Source organism: Natator depressus, chromosome 1 (assembly GCF_965152275.1).
Source record: "Natator depressus isolate rNatDep1 chromosome 1, rNatDep2.hap1, whole genome shotgun sequence".
NCBI classification, from domain to species: Eukaryota; Metazoa; Chordata; order Testudines; family Cheloniidae; genus Natator; species Natator depressus.
This window is the reverse complement of record NC_134234.1, coordinates 233716455-233737184: the sequence shown is the minus strand read 5'-3', so window position 1 is coordinate 233737184 and position 20730 is coordinate 233716455. Positions and strand designations below refer to the sequence as shown.

At 43.6% G+C, this 20730-nt stretch overlaps 1 long non-coding RNA gene across 1 annotated transcript; it reads left to right on the top strand.

The window, feature by feature from the left end:
- Positions 1-13545: 13545 nt before the first annotated feature.
- LOC141985311 (uncharacterized) lies at positions 13546-17547 on the top strand. The gene is made up of 3 exons (XR_012638904.1): positions 13546-13712; positions 14752-14838; positions 17400-17547. It is a non-coding gene; the product is annotated as an uncharacterized LOC141985311 (long non-coding RNA).
- Positions 17548-20730: the final 3183 nt, after the last annotated feature.

Genomic DNA, 20730 nt, shown 5'->3' with positions numbered 1-20730 from the left:
AGAGTTCTAGGATCTGTCCATAAATTACATAACACATTTTTTCAAGACCCTCCCATCCCCTGTAACACTGAAACAAGCATGCAAAATTAAGGACCTACCCCAGCCCCCCAGTGCACCGTGTAATTTATGGTTATCCCTTTAGCAGTGTGGCTCGAAAGCAGCTGCACTTCCAGGGAATGGGGAAGAGCAGCATGATTTCATGTCCCGCCCTGCCCTGCTTTCCAGTAGGCCTCCAGAAATCTTGAGGGATCCATGGAGCTTCATAACTAGACCTCTACCCCTTTCCATAGAGCAAATCTTGCCCTCTCAGAAGAAGATTTTGAAAGAAACTCTGTCTTCCTCCTTTTGGCTCTTTCCCATAGATTTTATCTTTGTAATGCACAATCTAGCCCTTAATTCATTAATTTTAAAAAAATATATCACAAATTTCCTCCAATTAGGGCTCCCTTGGCTGCTAAACTGCTTTTCATTTGTTTCATAAGTGTGATGAATGGAGATATTGTGTTGCAGGAGTCGGGAGGTATCCATGTGCGTCACATGTGATGCAGAGAGGAGAAACCAGTGTTCTTTCAGAAGTGCCAGCTTTTGTTTGTTGTTTTTGGAGCTCTGAAATAATAGTTTATTTGCAGCAGAAAGAGTTGTTCTATTTATTAGGGTGAAGCTTTAGAATGTAAGGTTTAGAATCATAGAATCATAGAATATCAGGGTTGGAAGGGACCTCAGGAGGTCATCTAGTCCAACCCCCTGCTCAAAGCAGGATCAATCCCCAACTAAATCATCCCAGCCAGGGATTTCTCAAGCCTGACCTTAAAAATATCTAAGGAAGGAGATTCCACCACCTCCCTAGATAACGCATTCCAGTGTTTCACCACCCTCCTAGTGAAAAAGTTTTTCCTAATATCCAACCTAAACCTCCCCCACTGCAACTTGAGACCATTACTCCTTCTTCTGTCATCAGCTACCACTGAGAACAGTCTAGATCCGTCCTCTTGGGAACCCCCTTTCAGGTAGTTGAAAGCAGCTATCAAATCCCCCCTCATTCTTCTCTTCTGCAGACTAAAGGAATGCCTAGGAATGTTTAGGAACGCCTAATCCTTTAGAACAGGATTAACTCACCTGTGAGCTAAAGAAAAGTTACTTTGATGAAGTGAGCACAGTATCATGGGAATAGATTAATAACTAAGGCCCTATTTGAATTGCGAGGTAATTGTCAAATAACTGTGGCTGAGTTGCAGACAAGACATGGAAAATCGTGGAAAAGTAATAATGGACCTTTATTAATTGCGGTAATTTGGAAAAAGCCAGAGAAGACCTATTTGTTTAAGAAAAATTTGCTGTAACAATATCAGCACTCAAGTATTATGTTGCCTGCTTCTTTTTTTTTTTTTTTTTTTGAAAACCAGGCATTTTGCTGCAACTATATTGCATTAATGCCTCAGCTGCTGTCAGCTCGGATAAATGAGGGGGGGGAAGTGTGAGGTGCAAACCTCAAAATGCATGCAGAATTGTGGACTGTGGGGAAAAAAAACACATTGAAATCAAAATTGTGGTGGAGGCCTAATAGTGTGGGATCCACAATATCTCAAATTAAATAGGGCCTTTATTTATAACAGATCAAATCCTCAGCTGGTGTAAATCTGAATAGTTCCATTGACTTAAATGGAGCTATGTTGATCTACATTAGCTAAGTATCTGGACAATTGTTACATTTACTTACACATCTCATTCCAAAGGATCCTCACTTGTTTTATAAATGATAAGCATAACTGGCTTCACCACTGAAAAGCAGCCACTTGTGGGGTGGATGGCAGCAGCCAGATGTTCAGCTAATGTCTGGGGTTACAGGGAGTAGAAATATATTAAGGATAAGTCCTTACTCTAACAAATTATCATGGGCTCCTGATATCCAGTAGTAAAGTAGAGCTTAGTTTTCAGGGTCTCATATGAAAGACCCACACAGAGTAAACTGCATGGAACTCCATTTCAGTGGCTCAGAAACGAATGGCTGAGCGGATCTTGTCAGGTCCAAAGCGTTGGGATATTTTAAACTTGAAGTTTAGACTATGAAACTATTCCTTGTGGGGATTGAGTTAATCTTTTGATTTTAATTGCAAAAAAATTGCAAGGTTATTCCAAGGAATGAAACCTAGTACCTGTCATCATTGTGCTTTACTGACTCCTAAGAGCTAATGGGACTTAACCTCTCTATCACAGAGGGCAAAACTGGACCCTAGCAGTCCCACTAATACAGCCTGTCACTGGGTGTATATACCATATTCTAGCCTAGCAACCAAGGGGTTAATGCAGGTACTGCTAGCCAATGCTGAGTGGCAGCCTCACAGCAGCTGGGAGGTTAACAGATCTGGAAAGTAGAGGGGTGGGGCAGCTGCCAGAGGAGCAGCCAAGGCTGGAACTCCTGCCAGCAAGCTACTGAGATGCTGTCTGTTCCCTTCTCAGAGTGATAACAGGCTGAGAAGCCTATAGAAACCAGGGGAGGTAGGAAGGAGCTCAGGGTGCAACTGGAGTTGTGGAGTTCTGATTCTGCCTGTCTAACTTAAGGGCGCTGCATTGGTGTTCCTGGGCTCCCCTACCAAGCCCCTGAGAGACTTAAGAACTGAGGGGATTTCCAGACCCCCCTGGCCACTAGGAGCAGCTGACCCCACCAGGAATAAGGAAAAGAAGAAAACCCACACACTTCACTGGGACTCAAGTGTGAGGGACCAGAGGACCACCCTGCCAGACCAAGTGAACTCTGGTGCAATGCTGTGCCTGGACAGAGGGGGCACTAAGGTATTGACACACCACCTCACACAGCACTTGGAAAAGTGCTTCTGAAGAAAACTGCAGATGACTAACCTATTTTGCAATTAGTACCTATCTCAGGCTAATTAAAACTAGGGATGTGCAAATCAATCCTTTAAAAATTAGTAAATTACTTCAAGCAAACTGAACTCAAACTTCTGTGTCCAGAAGTTTCAAAGCACTCCTGGTAAATTGTCTCGCTCAACCCCAAACCAACCAACTTTCCTCCTTTCTCAACATATGAACAACCTTTCACCAGGCCCTTCTTTCACTGTGAAAATGATGGGGGTGATAAGCTCTGAAGGGGTTAATGTGGGCCTAACAGGCCAATTAACATACCTGGTGGCACTTGTGTGAAAGAGAAAGCCAGGCTTAATTGATGATGAAGCCCAGCTGAGTGGTGGTGATAGAGCCAGGAAGTTTGTAGCAGAAAGCAGCTGTAGGGAGAGAGTCTATGGTTGCTCTTTGTGGGGTTAGAGGTAAGAAGTGGTCCAAGAAGGCAGCAAAGAGTCTGAGGGAGTAGACATTGGCTGCCATACAGGGTTGTTGGGCTCGAACCCAGAATAGATGGAGTGCCGTGGTTTCCTGACTGGTCACTGAGGAAGGTGGGGTGAAATCTCTGAGGTAAGGGGTATGAGGACTATGGAGCCTGGGGACAAATGGAAGACTTGCTTTAAGGTCACTGGACTATAGCTTGGTTGGACTTTATTACCACGGAAGGGGTAGATCTAGCAGGAAGGCCAAGTTATGGAAAGAGAGACCACCCCAGCAATGGAGTGACCATCAGCAGGGAGTGTCATAAGGGAAGACAGCCACTATGCCATGCCTGGTCACAAGGAGGTGCTTCTGCCTTGATTGAACCCCCTTTACAGTGACACACACTTCCCAGCCTGCAACGTTCTATGTATGGTGATCCTCCTTGGTCAGCTGGTTGCCTGTGGTTACTTCTGAAGGGGTTACTGCTCTGCTTCGGAGTCTGGGGGATCTTGTGAGATTTCCTGCAATTCTTTTGTGCGGAGTTGGTTTCAGATCAATATCTGAAATTTTGGGTTCTTAGACAGTCTTTCTTTTGAAGCTTACTTATCACTAATGACAACCACATGTTAAACTTCTACCAATAAAATGGCCATACTGGGTCAGACCAACTAGTCCAGTATCCTGTCTTCCCACAGTGGCTGGTGCCAGATGCTTCAGAGGGAGTGAACAAAACAGCAATTATCAAGTGATCCATCCCCTATCATCCAGTCCCAGCTTCTGGAAGTCAGAGGTTTAGGGGTATGTGGACCATGGGTTGCATCTTGGTGAACCCCTCAAAGAATTCTAATAGACTGGTAAGGCATGATTTCCTTTTACAAAAAGACATGTTGACTCGCCCCCAACTTATCGTGTTCATCTATGTGTCTGATAATTCTGTTCTTTACTGTAGTTTCTACCAATTTGCCTGGTACTGAAGTTAGGCTTACCAGCCTGTAATTGGCAGGATTGCATCATAATGCCAACATTTTTAAAAAGGCTTCTCTTCGCTATCCTCCAATCATCTGGCACAGAGACTGATTAAAATGATATGTTACATACCACACTTCTGCAGTTTCATATTTGAGTTCCTTCAGAACTCTTGGGAGAATACCATCTGGTCCTGGTCATTTATTACTCTTTGTTTAATCAATTTGTTCCAGAACCTCCTCTCCTGGCACCTCAATCTGGGACAGTTGTTCAGATTTGTCACCTAGAAATGATGGCTCATGTGTGGGAATCTCCCTAACATCCTCTGTAGTGAAGACCAATGCAAAGAATTCACTTAGCTTCTCTACAATAGCCTTGTCTTCCTTTAATGCTCTTTAGCACTTTGATTGTCCAGTAATCCCGCTGATTGTCTGGCAGGCTTCCTGCTTCTTATGTACTAAAATAAACCTTTTGCTGTTAGTTTTTATGATTTTGGTAGGTCTTCAAATTCTTTTTTGGCCTGCGGATTATGCTTGACTTGCCAGAGTTTATGCTCCTTTCTTCGTTACTCAGTAAGATTTGACTTCTAGTTTATAAAGGATGAGGGTTTTTTTTCTCTTTTACTCTGTTTAGCCAGGGTGGCACTTTTTGGGTTCTTACTGGCTTGCTTTGTTTTATTTGGGGCATACGTTTAGGTTGGACCGCTATTATGACTTTTTTTAATTAACTTCCATGCAACTTGCAGGCATTTTACTCTTGTGACTATTCCTTTTAATTTCCATTTAATTAGCTTCCTCATTTTTGTATAGTCCCTCTTCTTGAAGTTAAATGCTACTGTGGTGGGTTTCTTTGGTATTTCACCCCCTGCAAGGATGTAATAATGTAATTAAATTTAACCAAGCAATTCAGCTACATTCACCTCTTGGACCAGATCCTGTGCTCCACTTAGGACTAAATCAAGAACTGCCTCTCCCTTTGTGGGTTCCAGGACTAGCTGTTCCAAGAAGCAGTCATTAATGATGACTAGAAACATTATCTCTTCATTCTGCCCTGAGGTGACATGCCCAGTCAATATGGGGATAGTTGAAATCTCCCATTATTACTGGATTTTCTGGTTATTGTGCCTCTCTAATTGCCCTGAGCATTTTACAAGCACCATCATCATCCTGGTCAGGTGGTAGGTAGTATATTCCTACTGTTAGGCTCTTATTATTCACTCATGGAATTTCTATCTATAGAGATTCTATGATACAGTTGGATTCATTTTTACTATATTTAAGTAAAGTAAGATTAAGATTTTTGCTATAGCTGATTATATGCTTTCTTTCACATATAGTACCACTCCCCCCCACCCACCCCCAGCACAACCTACTCTGTCATTCCCGTATATATTTGTACCCTGGTATTACTGTCCCCTTGGTTATCTTCATTCCGTATTTAAGATTGTAACAGCTTTCCATTGTATACCTGATTAATATGCAAATATAGTACAGTGTATGTATCTCATGTTGTTAATGCTGAAGATACTCCCCAAAATCATTAAACAAGTGTAAAGCTTTTGTGGGGTGAGTGTGGTCAGGGAGAGTTATGGTCATTTGAAGTACATTCCTCCATATGTTTTTGAAGTGCTGTTTCATTTTGAAAAATGATACTTCTGAAATGGCATCATAAGGTTCCTTGTTTGTTGTCTCTGACTCCAGATAAACATCCACAAAGCTACCTCACTATCCTCCTTCCAATTCCTCCTGAAAACTCTCTTGGCCATGATGCCTATAAAAAAATTTGACAACGTTTAGGCCGCTGATGTGCTGAGACCATTGCCCATCATAATGACCAATGTTGTCACCTCTGTATGTCCGGGGTAAGTACCTCACCTTGGCACTAAAAGGGTTAACTGGAGCTGGACAGGTCAATTAAGGCACCTGGCTGCACCTGGAGGGTGTGCCAGGCCCAATTAAAGATGAGCCCAAGCTGGGAGATTAGTATAAAAAGAGGAAGCCCAAACTTGAAGGAGGGTTGGAAAGGGAGAGGGAAAGGACTCTTCTCTCCAGTGCCAAAAGAACTGCAGAGAGACCAGCAAGGTCAAACAGGAAGCTTATGGAGAGAATTGGGCCTGGGACCCACTCTTCAACAGAGAACTCTGACAAGAGCTCAGGACAGGGATGGAGAAGCCACTGTGGTGGAGCAAAGTGTGGTGGTGAGCCCTGACAAATGGGTCGGACCTAATCCTCTAGAGACAAATCCCAAGGAAGCATTCAGATGAAAAAAGGTACAAAGGGGAAACTTAAGAGGAATGAAAGTTTGAGCCTGAGGAGGGCAGAAGTTGGTTTAAGTTTGTATCCTTCTTTAAGGGCTTGCTCATGTCAAGTCCCTATTCGGGGTGTGTGCACCACGTGCACTGTTGCCAGAGATTTTTTTCCCCTAGTGGTATCTGTAGGGGCCAGTCCTAGCACCTCCTGGAGCCCTGCGCTTATGTGTCTGCATAAGGGGAGCCGCCAGGCCAGTGCCCTCTCAGTTCCTTCTTACTGCCCATGATGGTTGCTGGAACATCTCTTGCAATTGAAAGCTTCCTAGTGGTTATTGGACTTATTCTTGGACTTATTCTCTTGTATATAGTTCAGAGTTAGCTGTAGTTACTTAGACAGGTGTCCCATTTAGGGATGTCATCCCAGGGATGGGGCACGCCCTGGTCTTTGGGTTTCAAACTGTGTCACCTGGTATAAGCACATGCCAGTGAGCGACCCGCATACAAGCTGCTTAAAGTACCTCAGGGAAGCTCACATCAAGGACAGGTGCAAGATCTGCAAGGGCTTCAGGCCACGCACACTTAAGGGCAGGGACAGTCATTGGGAGGCCCTGTTCACGGAAGCGGCTCTTAGGCTGGCCTCGGCACCAAGCACATCACCCTCAGTGCGAAGTGCTCCCCTGGCACAATGCCCTTCCTGGCACCACTCTCCATCCCCCGTGCTGAGGAAAAGGCACAAGAAATAGCGTGCTGAAAGAGGGCACTCCCCAGTGCCTCAGAGGGATAAGTGCGGGAAGGTTGACAAGGTGAGACCCGTGTTGGGCCACTCATTCTCCCCAGAGCTGTGGGTGGCAGCGGCAACACCACCTAGGATGCTGACTCTGGTTCAAGATCCACCACCTACTCCTGGGAGCAGTTGGGGCATCCACTTACAAGCCCCATCAACAATGGAGGCTTTACAGGTGGCGAGGGACTTAATGTCTCTCCTGGTGCCCCCTAAACCCCAGGAACCTCAATCGGCTCCCTTGGAATCATCAAAGGTGGCCTCCTCCAGGGGGAAACCCTCCATGATCTCTGACTTGACACAGGTCTCCAGCTTCGCGGCACCAGTCTCTGACTTTGTGTCCTCAATCTTCACATTCGTGACACCAATAGCCAGCTTCCCAGTCATCAGCTTCCCAGCACCAGTCTCCAGTGCCAAGATGCATATCCTCGGTACTGTGGCAGCAGTCACCGGATCCACGACACCAGTCTTTGGCCCGACTCCACTCCCCAGCTCCCTGTCACAGCCAACAAGTGGACTTGGCAACGGCTTCACCATGGTCTCTGAGGGAAGAATCTTTATCAGAGTCCAAGGGTGAATCTATCTCTCCCTCAAGGAGATTCTGGCATCAGTATTATGTGCTGGACTTCAGTGTGGGTCCATCTGCAGACGCTTAGCCACCAAGGCAGTGGCCAGTGCATTGGCAATATTGGCACCTGTCGGGGTTCCCTTTGATGCCAGGACTTTACTCCCAGATGTCATCTTCAGTGGTCTCAGAGAGGCAAACCCCAGTGCCACCCCAGCTGGCACTGGACCCCAATTTGGACTCTGATCCTGGTACTGAGACCCCAGTGGTCCTGGTGAATGCAGTCCCAGCAATGGAGAAGGAAACAGCCCCTCCTGCAATGGTGGCCTCTTCCTCACCATCCCCAGACAAAGCGGTTGCAGCGCCCCCCAACCCACTACCACCAGATGACTTCAGGGCTCACCGGGACTTCTTCAAGTGGGTCACTACAAATTTGGAGGTAGAGGAGTTCAAGGAATCCGTGTACAGCCTATTTGACATTTTAGCTGCAGCGGCCCCCTCCAAGATGGCCCTACCAGTCCATGAGGGAGTGTTGAAACTGGTTAGGGCATTGTGGCAGACCCCATTTTTCCTGCCCCCGACCTCAAAAAGGGTGGAAAAAAAAATACTATGTCCCAGCCAAGGGATTTGAATACATGTACTCTCACCTTCCCCCAGGGTCCCTGCCAATGAGCAGGACAGACGGACAAGCGAGTGCAACCCCCAAAAATAAGGATGCAAAGAGACTCAATTTGTTTGGTAGGAAGGTATATTCGACAGCCAGCCTACAACTTCGAATCTGCAATGAGCAGGCATTGCTGGGGAAATACGACTTTAATATTTGGGAGTCTATGGCCAAGTTTAATGACTCCCTGCCCCAGAAATCAAAGCAGGAATGCTTGGCCATCCTAGAGTAAGGCAAGACAGTGGCCAGAGCCTCGCTTCAGGCTGCCTTAGACACAGCCCATTCGATAGTCACATCTATGGCGTCAGCGGTGTCTGTGCGGCACAGGTCGTGGCTGCAATCTTTGAGTCTCTCTAATGAGGTGCAGCAATCAGTCCAAGACCTCCCCTTTGAGGGAAATGCCTTGTTCTCGGAGCAGATGGATCCTAAGCTGCATGGCTTGAAGGACTCTAGGGCCACACTGCGCTCTTTGGGCCTGTACATGCCCCAGGCCTCTAGAAGACACTTCCAACCGCAACCACCTCCCCAGGTGGGAGATGCCTACTGACTGGCTGAGGCAGTAAGAAGTCCAGAGAGGTAGCAAGGGATGGATCTGCTCACTATAGGGTCCCTGGGCTGGAACCTAGATCCAGATAAGAGAAAGGGTCTGGATTCCGTTATCAACCACCAGAGAAGGTAATCTGAAGCCCCCTGACACAAGGGGATAAGGATTTTGAAAGCCCCGAGGAGAGGTTGCAAGGACCAGAGTTGGGGCCCAGCATTTGGGCCAAAGACATTTTGAAAGGACAATGGACTCTGTTACCTCAGAAGGGGTGGAACTCAAACATGACTTGGTTGGAGCACTGAGTGATGAGATGAGGCTGACCACCTCAGGGCTGGAGCAGCTGTTGGCAGGGGCCACTAGGGGAGGAGAGCCTCCTATATCACAAGTGAGGCGGCAGGGCGCTAGTACAGAGGCCAGTCTTCTATAGTCTCTATCTCTTCTCTCATTTTATATTAGACTGTAAGCTCTTTGGGGCAGGGACTGTCATTTGTACAGCAGCTGACACAGTGGAGTCCTGGTCCATGGCTAGGGCTGAATGAAGTAGCAACTGTCTTCTGCAGTAGGTACTGTTCCTTCAATAACTCTTTTCTCAAAAGAGCAGAAGGCTTATGCCAATTAAACAGAATGGAGTACCTACCTGATTTAATTTTTGTTTACGTCAAATGTCATCCCAAAAATACGATCAGAGCTATGTACTAAATTCTGCCTGTGCACACACCTCTGCAGTCCCACTGAAATAAAACTCCTGTGCAGTCATTAAATATTGTTATATTTATTTCCCAGAGGTGACGGGAGACTGTAAAGCTAAATAACTTGCCCGAGGCATTGAGTCAGTGACACACCTGGGAATGGAATTACCAGTCAACAGTTACTCCTATTTTCCTGCAATATTCACTAGACCACATTGAAAACTTAACATCTGCCCTGCTGATTCATCTGCAGTCAGTGTGTATATGAAGGTGTGGCCTCAGTGTGTCATAGAGGTCATTCTATACACAGTGCTGATTCACTCTTCTTCTTTGGGCTTAGTCTGTATATAGATCCAGGAAAGAGTGCCAGAGCTGCTCAGAATGATGGCACTGGTTCAAACTGAGCTATAATGCTGTTGCCACGAGGCACTGTAGTCTATTGGTTAATGAATGGAGATTGACTTCCTTTGAAATCCGCCTCAAATGTATTGACTTTAAGGCACAGCAATCTTTTGATGATGATAAAACACAAATCAAGAGATGTATATTGCATAAATTCTATCTCAAAAGATAATTCACTTTGACATGGTTTTTAATAGCTTAATTTTGAAATCTGACTTTTTTTTTTTTTTACTGAGTGTAGGTCAACAATTTTTAGGAAGACTGAATGACTCAGGAGGGTGGTAATGGGATATAAAGATTTTTATGTTAAGGTCACTGGTTCCAGCCCAACCTAGGGTGTATCCTCAAAGGTTTATACATATAAGGAGCTGGGACATGATCCTACAAAGACTTGCTTGCTCTAAACTAAAAAGTCAGGTCAACCCAGCTATGCTGGTCAGCAGTGTGAAAAACCCACACCTCTCAGCAACAGAGAGAAGCCAATCTAACCCGCAATTTAGACAATGCTATGTCAACAGAAGAAGTCTTCCATTGACTAGCTACCACTTCTTAAGCAGGTGGATTACCCAGTGCCAAGAGTAGAACCCCTCCTGCTGGTGTAGATAGTGGTTGCACTTGAAGCACTACAGTGGTGCAACTTAATTTAGTTATGGCTTTGGGACCACATGTTGCACATAATGTGACTACTCACTGTGTCCTAAGTTAGGCATGTGTATAAGTCTCTGACAGGTCAGGGCCTATGTCAGAAAGGACCAGAGCTGGGCAAAAACAGGGGGGAAATATAAATATTCTGTCAAATAAAACCAGCCAATTTACTTCATTGTTAGTGTCACCTTTTTAAATCACCAGTCTATGTACATCTGGGTGAGCAAAATATTGTTCATGAGAATGCTTGTTGAAAGCAGTGTTACAAATACTAGTCCGAATACATATTTGAGAGGGGTTTCACACCATAAGGGTTCCCCTATTTTGAAAAGCTGTTCTTTCTATTCACAAAGATTTACTGATGAATTCTGGGTAGTGAACAAATGTGGAAAAACCATCACTCTTTGTCTGTCTATTCCAGGACGTAAAGGAAAAAGATGGGTTAGTTTCAAAGGGGCATTCAGTGTCTGAAAACATATACACCTGGTCTATGGCAAATCCAAATGCAGGAGGTGCCATTAGGGTCCAAGCAATAAGAATGGTTCTGGTCATTGCAATAGCAGTGAGTCAGACCCCGAAGAAGAAACTAAAGAGTGCTAGCTTCAGTGTGTGTCTGATGCATTCATCATGGGTCTTGGTACAATCTTGTACGCACGATTTGGCGTGAAAACGTGCATTGATTCTGCAGCACACATACAAACATCATGCTCCAGGATCCAAAACAGCCCAATGATGCTGACTATGATTGTCAGGCAGCTTATGAACAAGAAGTGCCAACTGGTCTGCACTGCAGAGCAGATCAGAGTAACCTGGAGTAACACACTGATAGGTTTGGCTGGTAGACTTTGCTGCTTATCAATGAGTGGGGTCATGTATGTTTGTCTCACCCATGATGAGTCTGCTGTTCTGGAGCCCTGGAATAGAAAGCTTGTTTCTGTTACACATGCTGTGGCACCATCCATCCATGGCTCCATAAAACTCCTGTATCCTGGCTCTCTTTTCCTCTATGTACATGCACCCAGCCCACTCACCTAAGGCAAGTTTCAGAGTAACAGCCGTGTTAGTCTTATTCGCAAAAAGAAAAGGAGGACTTGTGGCACCTTAGAGACTAACCAATTTATTTGAGCATAAGCTTTCGTGAGCTACAGCTCACTTCATCGGATGCATACTGTGGAAAGCATGGCAATAAGTCATAGCTTACTCCTCTCTTCAGTCACTACCCTATATTGCTCCCTGGTTTAGTTTCCTAATGCCTAGGATCTGACAGGTTTATGTACTCCTCACCTCTGTTTTCTCCTTGCAGGACAGAAACATTCAAGCAAGCATGAGGAGCCCCATGACAGTGAGCCGGGAGTTTCCCTCGTACGCTGCCTGACTATGTATTGTGCCCATAGATGTGTTGTGTTGATCACCATGTCACTTTTGGGTGTCTGTGCTCAAGGTGGTAAGGACTGAATGTTGCCATGCAATTTGATCTGTGTATGACATTCTTACTGGAGTGGCTCATGGGTTTGGGGGTATTTTTGTTTGTTTGTTTTTGTTGTTGTTTTATTTTCCATTTTGTGTTTAACATCTTGGTGTTGTGGCCTTAATTTTTATTGGATTTTGTTTCCTTATCCAGGTCTATTTCCAACAGGCCACCAGGCCTCTCCATGAAGCCCAACAAATTCTCTTCCTCTCCCACTTCTTCCAGTGGAGCCCCATAGGCTACGCTCGGAAAGCATGACTGCTGGATGCAGGAGCAATAAGGGAAAGGTAAGTGTATTTCTTTGGGGCTGTTTTGGGTGGGAGGAGGGCCTATACTATATTTCCCAGATATCCCTGTTTAGTCTTTTCAGCTTTCTGGATAGCTGGAGGTCCTCCTCCAGAGGAGCCCAGAAAGCTCAGGCAACTCATAATTAGGTGAGAGTGCACACACTGTGTTTTATGTCTTGGAAAACAAACCGAAGGTACAGTCTTTATTTACTTTTCTATCTTACAATCTTTATTTACTTTTCTGTCTTACTTTTCTATCTGTTTAGGGCAGTGACAAAGCTCCTCCACTCCTGTCTGTTTCCAGCAAGGCTTTCAATGGTTCCCCAGCTGTGCCTCAGATTTTTGAGCTCGGCTTCCACAGCTCTTCGCCATTTTGTTTTCAGGAAGCCTCATTTTCGCTTGCCTTCAGGTGTCCATCTTATTGCCACTCTGGTGATAGAATCAGTTTCCATCCGAAGCACATGGCCAATCCATCTCCAACGCCTCCTGGCAATGATGGTGCTCAGATCCTCTTGTCTGCATTGTGTCAATAGATTTTGGTTTGAGATTGTTCTAGGCCAAAAGATATGAAGGATTTTTCTGAGGCAGGTTGTATGGAATGAAGACAATTTGGACATGTCATACTTTCTCATTCTCCAGCATTCTGCAATATAAAGTAATGTTGAAAGTACGCAACTCTGATAAATCTTGAGTTTGGTTTTGGTGTTGTATTTTGATGATTTCCAGACTGTATTTAAGCTCCTGAAGATGTTCCTGGCTTTATTGACTTTGTTCTGGATATCCTGGCTTGTTCCACTGTCCTGGCTGATGGTGCTGCCCAAGTATGTGAATGTTTCTACATTGGTGAGAACATAATCCTCTATCCGCACTGGTGATGGTGAGGCAATATTAAAGGTCATGATATCTGTCTTATTGCGATTGATTTTCAGTCCAATTTGCTGACTGAATGTGTTGAGTCTAGTTGTTTTTTCTTGTATTTGGCATTGGGTATGTGATAGGAGAGTGAGATCATCTGCGAAGTCCAGGTCTTCAAGGGATGAGAAGGGTGTCCATTTAATGCCTCTTGGCATGTCTTCTGTTGTACGCTGCATTACCCAGTCAATGGCAATGTTGAAGAGGATTGCAGACATGACACACCCGTGATATACCTGTTTTGACTTCAAACATTTGTGAGGTACTTCAATATTAAAGTGATTAGAGCCATTTCAGAAACTAGACAGGGAACCCTTTGTCTAGCATGACTGCTTGGGGAAATAGGGTTTGTGGGTGAAGAGGTCTGAGCCGGAGGATGGGAGCCATTCTTCGTATCTGCCTTGAGTGGGGTTGGGGTAGATAAGCAGAGGTGACTCACCTTACACCTGCTGAGCTAGCTCTGCCTGCACCTTTGAAAATCCCAAATGAGTAACTACACTCTTAGCCATGCCCCTGTCCTGGGAGAGCTGTGGGAGAAGGCTACGTACCTTAGCTAGGAAGAGGAAGGGGACCTCCTCTGCTTTTAGCACAGGAGCAGGAGTTGTGCTCTCCCCCATTCCAACCCCTACTCATTTAACAAGGGAGATGATATTGTCTACATGCCTCACAGAAGTATTTTTGTGGATCAGTGTTGGTAAAGCACTTTAAAGGTGACCTATAAAACAAAAGATGAGAGCAAGTGAAATAGTGGCATCACCAGAGCCATGAGAGAAGAAGGAATTTTTATTCAAGAAATATTTAAAATATGTTGTTTAACTTCAATAACTGACTAACATATTGGAGAAAAGAAGCCTTTATTAAAGATTCAACAGCTTCACCCTTTCAATGCATGTCAGAGCTCAAAATAAACATTCCTGAGACCTCCCAGAGTACAGCCATCAAAACCTGGAAAAACTTGATATTGTTCATATATTTCTAAGCTTAAAAAAATCAGAAGGAAAACATTTTATTTAAGAGAACTTTTTGACTGCCTGAATACATCATAAAGAAGCAAAAAAAAATCACAAGCCCAATTTTGAACCCAACTTTTTAGGTTGCACATCACTTGTCACAGTGATATATTCTTAGCATAATAAAGCAGATCCAGGAGAGATTTGCCATCTGGGCTTAGCCTCTCCTCCCTCACCATTAACTGCTGATTCTTCCATTTCTTAACTGGACAATTTTAGAAGTCTCTTCATGTCACTGCTATACTATTATCCTAGCCCCCTGCTGAGCTGATCCATTTACTGTACTTGCAGATGCAGAGCTGCTTTCTCTCACGTACTGAGTACGTGAACTGGAGCCAGCATGAGACCAGGAACAGAAAAGTGGTAGAGTTTTACAAGGTGAGTGAGGGGAGCAAGCTGAAGGTGGAGGGAGGATAGAAAGGTGAATGTTTGACAGGGACAAGGGACAAGGAAAAAAGGCTGGCAGATAGCCATGGCTTCAGGGTGGCAATTAAGAATTAAAAACAATGGGGCAGAAAAGAGGAGGGAACAGAAATGAGGGGTATAAATGAACAGAGATATTAGCTACTACCAATTGTGCATTACTGGTGAAATTCTACAGTAGGTTCTTAGTCTCATTCTCCTTTCATACTTACTTTAGACCAGTGTAATTCCAGTCTTCGCTCTGCCAGAGCAGACTACAGGATCTGACCATGAGTGTACTATATAGACCTTCTGCTTATGAGATCTGAAGACTACGTAGCTGAGGTTATCAGATATGCTGACACACTTAGTTGGATTACAGCAAAGGTTTTGGGTCACGGAGTGGGAAGGCGGAGTAGTTTTCAAACGCTTGATTTTTCATACCTAAAATAAGGTGTAGTATTTAGAGTAAGAGATATAGGATGGGTTTTATTTTTTTGTTCACCTTGACCAGTGGGGAGTTTCTTGATGGTCTGAATCCATTCTCTTATACCAGACTCTTGCTATCAGTTTCTTTACGTTGGAGACATGAAAGGTGCTGAAACACCACCCACTATTTTACATCCAGAGGGCTCTTCATAGTGCGCATAATGGGTCAAATCATGCCTTCAGTTAAACTGGAATGAATCTTTAGTAACTTCACTGGAGCAAACAGACTTACTCTGATTTAAATTATTGTAAAGACAGCAGAATTTGGCTTCCTCTGTATAATAATAAGGTACGAAATTAACCGCCTGACAAGTGGACGCAAGCAGTGTGGGCATGTTAACATTGCCATGAGACTCTTCACTTAAGCATTTCCTGACTTCTTTCTGACTGAAAATGTGCAGGTACGCAGTGCATTAACATCTTCCCCCCTCTCTGCTATAAGAGCCGTTGAACAGGTGGAGGCGTTCATACTCTGAGGAGGGCATGTGTCAGTCACCTTCATGATCAGGGTGCCAGGGGAGGCCGGCTTTAAACTCTCACCAAGGCACCATAGGAGCCCTGCTAGTGGAGGCTCCCCAAGCGATCTGGGCTCAGTTCTTGGCTCTACCACACACCTCCTGTGTGATCTTGAGCAAATCACATTAATCTCTGTCGTTTGTCTCCATTTGTTAAAAAGGGGATAATGCCTCCCTTCCTCGGGTGTTTTGAGGACAAATACATGAATGCTTCTGGGGTGCTCAGATACCCTGCTGAAGGGGCCCATGTACAAATTGCTGCATCTCCTGGGTCCCCTAATCCTTTTTTGTAGGATGCACCAGCTGGCTCTGAACCCTCTCAGTAGAGCAGGGATTGTGAGTAGCTTGTGCTCATTCACCTCGTACAGTGGACTTTCTGCAAACAGCACCCCACGTCCCAGGTTCCTTCAATAAACTCCAAGCTATCAATCAAACACACTGTGTTGAGGCTGGCACATTTAGAGAGAGAGAAGAATCCCCATTTCTCCAGTCAGGACAGTAACCATTCAAGTGTAGGTTTCAGAGTAGCAGCCGTGTTAGTCTGTATCCGCAAAAAGAACAGGAGTACTTGTGGCACCTTAGAGACGAACAAATTTATTTGAGCATAAGCTTTCGTGGGCTAAAACCCACTTCATCGGATGCATGTGGTGGAAAATACAGTAAGAAGATTTTATATACACAGAGAACATGAAACAATGGGTGTTACCATACATGCTATAAGGAGAGTGATCAGTTAAGGTGAGCTATTACCAGCAGGAGAGAGAGAAAAAAACAAACCTTTTGTAGTGATAATCAAGATGGGCCATTTCCAGCAGTTGACAAAAACGTGTGAGGAACAGTAGGGGGGGGGGAAATAAACATGGGGAAATAGTTTTACTTTGTGTAATGACCCATCCACTCCCAGTCTTTATTCAAGCCTAATTTAATGGTGTCCAGTTTGCAGATTAATTCCAATTCAGCAGTTTCTCGTTGGACTCTGTTTTTGAAGGGTTTTTTTTTTGTGGTAGTATTGCCACTTTTAGGTCTGTAATCGGGTGTGGTATTGTTCCCATTGCACGTCTTACTAAACTGAGGCACAAAGACTTGTCCAAGGCCATGCAACCAATAAGTTGCAGAGTCAGGAATGAAACCCAGGGGCTAGGTCTCCTATTTCTCTGCTGTAACCACTATGGCTGGGATTTTCAAAAGAGCCAAAGTAATTTAAGCAACTAAATCCAATTGACTTTCAGTGGGAGTCAGATTCCTAATGCTCATTTGTGCCTTTGAAAATCATCTTCTAGGTTATTATATTTCCTCTTAGCGATCTCACTTCTTCAGGGAGAAGAGTCCCAAGAATATTGCAAACACAGTACTTTTGAAGATTTTTGTGTATTTGGTTCAATCAGTGACACAGCCCATTTTTAGACTGGTACAAGCAACTGTACAAAAATCCATTAAGTCCTTAAACCAAATGTGAGTTGGTTTCATTATGTTAAGATGTGTTGTGGATTCAGACAGTGCCAGAATGCTGATTTTTGTGCTTATGTCTTTCAGTTTCCAAGACTTACTGTAACTATCTGAAAATGTGGACTTAAATATTTCAGCTATTTCCTTAGTACAGTGACTACTATTATTGCATGATGATCTTTCTTCACTGTCCCTGCTGAAGAATCAACTACAGAAGAGTACTTGAACCATGAAAAGTGGTAATTATTAGGGTCCCTAGGCCAATTTTGTATCTCCCAATTTGTCTATAGTAGCAGTTGTCCTCTGAATGTAACTTGTAATTTTTCGGATGGAATTTATAGATTGTCTTTCAGAAACGGAATTAATAATTCCTGAAATTCTTTGCTAGGATTAATATATTTAGTTTTATGTACCTTTGTATAGAATATTACCAGTATCTTGGATTGTGACTCTTTTCATGTCACTTACATTATGCTGAGTGCAAGGAAAGCATCCCAAAATAAGGGGGTCCAATTTACAACTTTAATTAGCATTCAAGCTAATTTGTAGTGCAAGACAAACCAAAAACGCATACAGTTAGAGAGAACAGACTATCAGTAAAGCTAAATATCACCTTTCTGAAAATAGTCTGCTTCCTTGTGAAATTTGCATTCGGTGTCACACACAGGTGTGGCCATATGAAAAAATGTAACATCCGAAGTAAAACTAACAGTATGAAAAAACTCTAGTCAGTGTGTATGAAATTATTAAGGGATGGTTTTGTAAAAGCCACGAGCTTTCAGGTGCTGCTAGGTAAGAATGTCCATCTGTTCATATTGTGAGTTATGATAATCTTCTACTTAGCTGGTTGAGATTTTTAGCGCCTGCTCTACCAATAGGAGAGTTTCACTGGAAATGGAGTTAGTTTTACAATGCCTATGCAGTTTCAGTTTAGCAGCTGAATGTATCACGAACACCAATAATTGCTTTTCTAACTTGTCCCTGGATTCTCTTCAGAACGCCAAGAGATGATCAAACCCATACCTCCTCCCACTTACCCAAAGCATTTACAACAGGGTCAGTCCTGCCATGGAAAAGTATAGGGAAGGTGCTCTTCAGGAGGAGTAGTCAGAACTCCCTTGTGGAGTTCCTCCCTGATGATTCTGTCAGGGGAGCAGGAATCATTTCCCTCACCTCCATCACATAAGCTGTGCGCTTGCCCTCCAAATGTGGTGCGGGGAGGGAATCAAAATGAGGCCAAGGCCATATCACTAAATACCATGTGCCTTTCATCCTCAACTTATATCTGGAGCCACTCTACCAGGCACTCCTTTTGGCCCAGGCTGCCTTCAGCAACCTGGGGAAGAGTGTATACAGACAAGATAATACATCCCACCTCAGTTGTGGAGGTAGAGTATGAAGTCGACCCACACATATGCAACATTCTTTGGAAGGTCCAAAAGATGTGGGGACAGTGTGTGGCAGTGACTCCTCCCCTCTTCTAGGTACAAGGTGAAATACCAGATTTGGAACATCCCCTCTAATCACAGATTTGGTTTTTGGGGAGAAGCAAGGAGAAACCCACCTTTAGGGACTGATCCACAACTCACAGAAGTCAATGGGAGTTTTGCTGTTGATTTAAATGGGCTTGGGACCAGGCCTTTAGTGAAGGTTGTGTGTTTTGTTTGTTTTGGTTTTTTTTAACGTCTTGATTATCTTTCCACTCAACTTTAGGCTTAGACTACCAATCACTTATTAAGAACAAGTTTTGCTTACTGCAAACTGGGCTAGATTTCTGTTTTGCCTTACACCTTGTTCAGGTAGAAATTCATCTTATTTCAGAAATTCCTAGGTGCTGGAGTTACTTTTCTAAATAGACATTGATTGCAAATTACATACACTAGGCTCCCATGCTCTCCTTTTACTTCCAGTACATATAGTAGCTGATTGTGATTAAAGTTAAAAGCCTGATTAAAATGAAACCTTGCCCAGCATTGAGATTGATGCTTTCAGTGACCAAAAATTAAAGTAATAGAAACCAGGATTCAAGCCCTAACTGCTTCAGGCTTTGGGAAAATAATAGCTGTCTTTGAAATTGCAAGGTTTCACAAATCCTGTGAGAGTGTATAGCACCAGCCCCTAAAACTCTGCTTTCACGTTAAAGAAATCAAAATGTTGTTCTCCAGCATCACTGTGTGCAATCTTCTATGTATTCAATTGTGCTTCCTACGAACTGAACAAAAAACAAATACTTGTAAAGATGACTAACAGCTCAGCATGATTAACCTAAACAAGCCTTTCAGGAGATCTATATGAAGCCACTTAAATTTACCTGCTGTGCATATATGCTGGATGTGTGCTTAAGTCAATGTATTATTGTTTCCAGTGGCACAATATGCTAGGTGCTTTCCAGACAGAAGAAGGCATGGTGCTTTCACGGTACTGTTTACAATCTAAGAAAAACAATATAATGCAGATATGATGCATTATTTGTCACTTATTGAACTTTTCATTTATCCGGCATGCCTTTTACTTTTCATACTTACTCCCCAGACCAGAAAAGCATTTATACACATGTACAATGTTAATCAGCATATGCTTCAAGTTCAGCAGATGGTTCAGTGTTTCACTGGGTTACGACATTGGCTTATCCAAGCGATTTCTAATGTCCTCTAGCCCATTAGGCTGTATAAAGCTAAACGCTCTCAAAAACACATCTGCAATGGAAAAGTCATAGAGTTTCATTCACCATTGCTCTCTACAAGGATCAGTCATTTATAACCATATAAAGGGAATGTAAAATGTTACCTAATCATAATGGTAGCATTTTACACCCACTTTGTACTGGAGCAAATGATTGCACAAGGTAGAGAGCTATAATAAATCAGCCTCATACTCTACAACAAAAGGTAAAGGATCAGAACACAAATGCATGTGGGAGTACATTGAGTGATAGAATTTAAAATAAGGGTTCCTAACTATTTACATAGAGTGTCTCCAGAAACTCCTTCCTCCCATTCATGATCACATCCCATTCCTGTGACATCTACATCAGTTGTTTATGTGGAAAATTAATGTGTCAATAATATACAATATTTGTAATCGCCAAAGGATGCTTATCTATTGCAAAGGTGAAAGGAGGTCATCAGTGTGATTGCCACCTTGCTTCCCACTTGCAATCTCAAGCAAAGTTATATTTAAATTAATTTCAACCTAAAAATTATGTTTTGGTGAGCATCCTCTTTGTACCCCTGTTTATCCTGTTCTTCTGTGCACAAATGTTGTTTTTGTACTGTAACAGAGTTGCGTCATTTCTAGGATCCACCCCAGACCACTACGATGAAATATCCACTCCCATTTATGGTACAGACACACCATTCTGATGAGAGATTAATTATCACCAAAGAGTACCTCCCATATGTGTCACATCTGTTTTAAA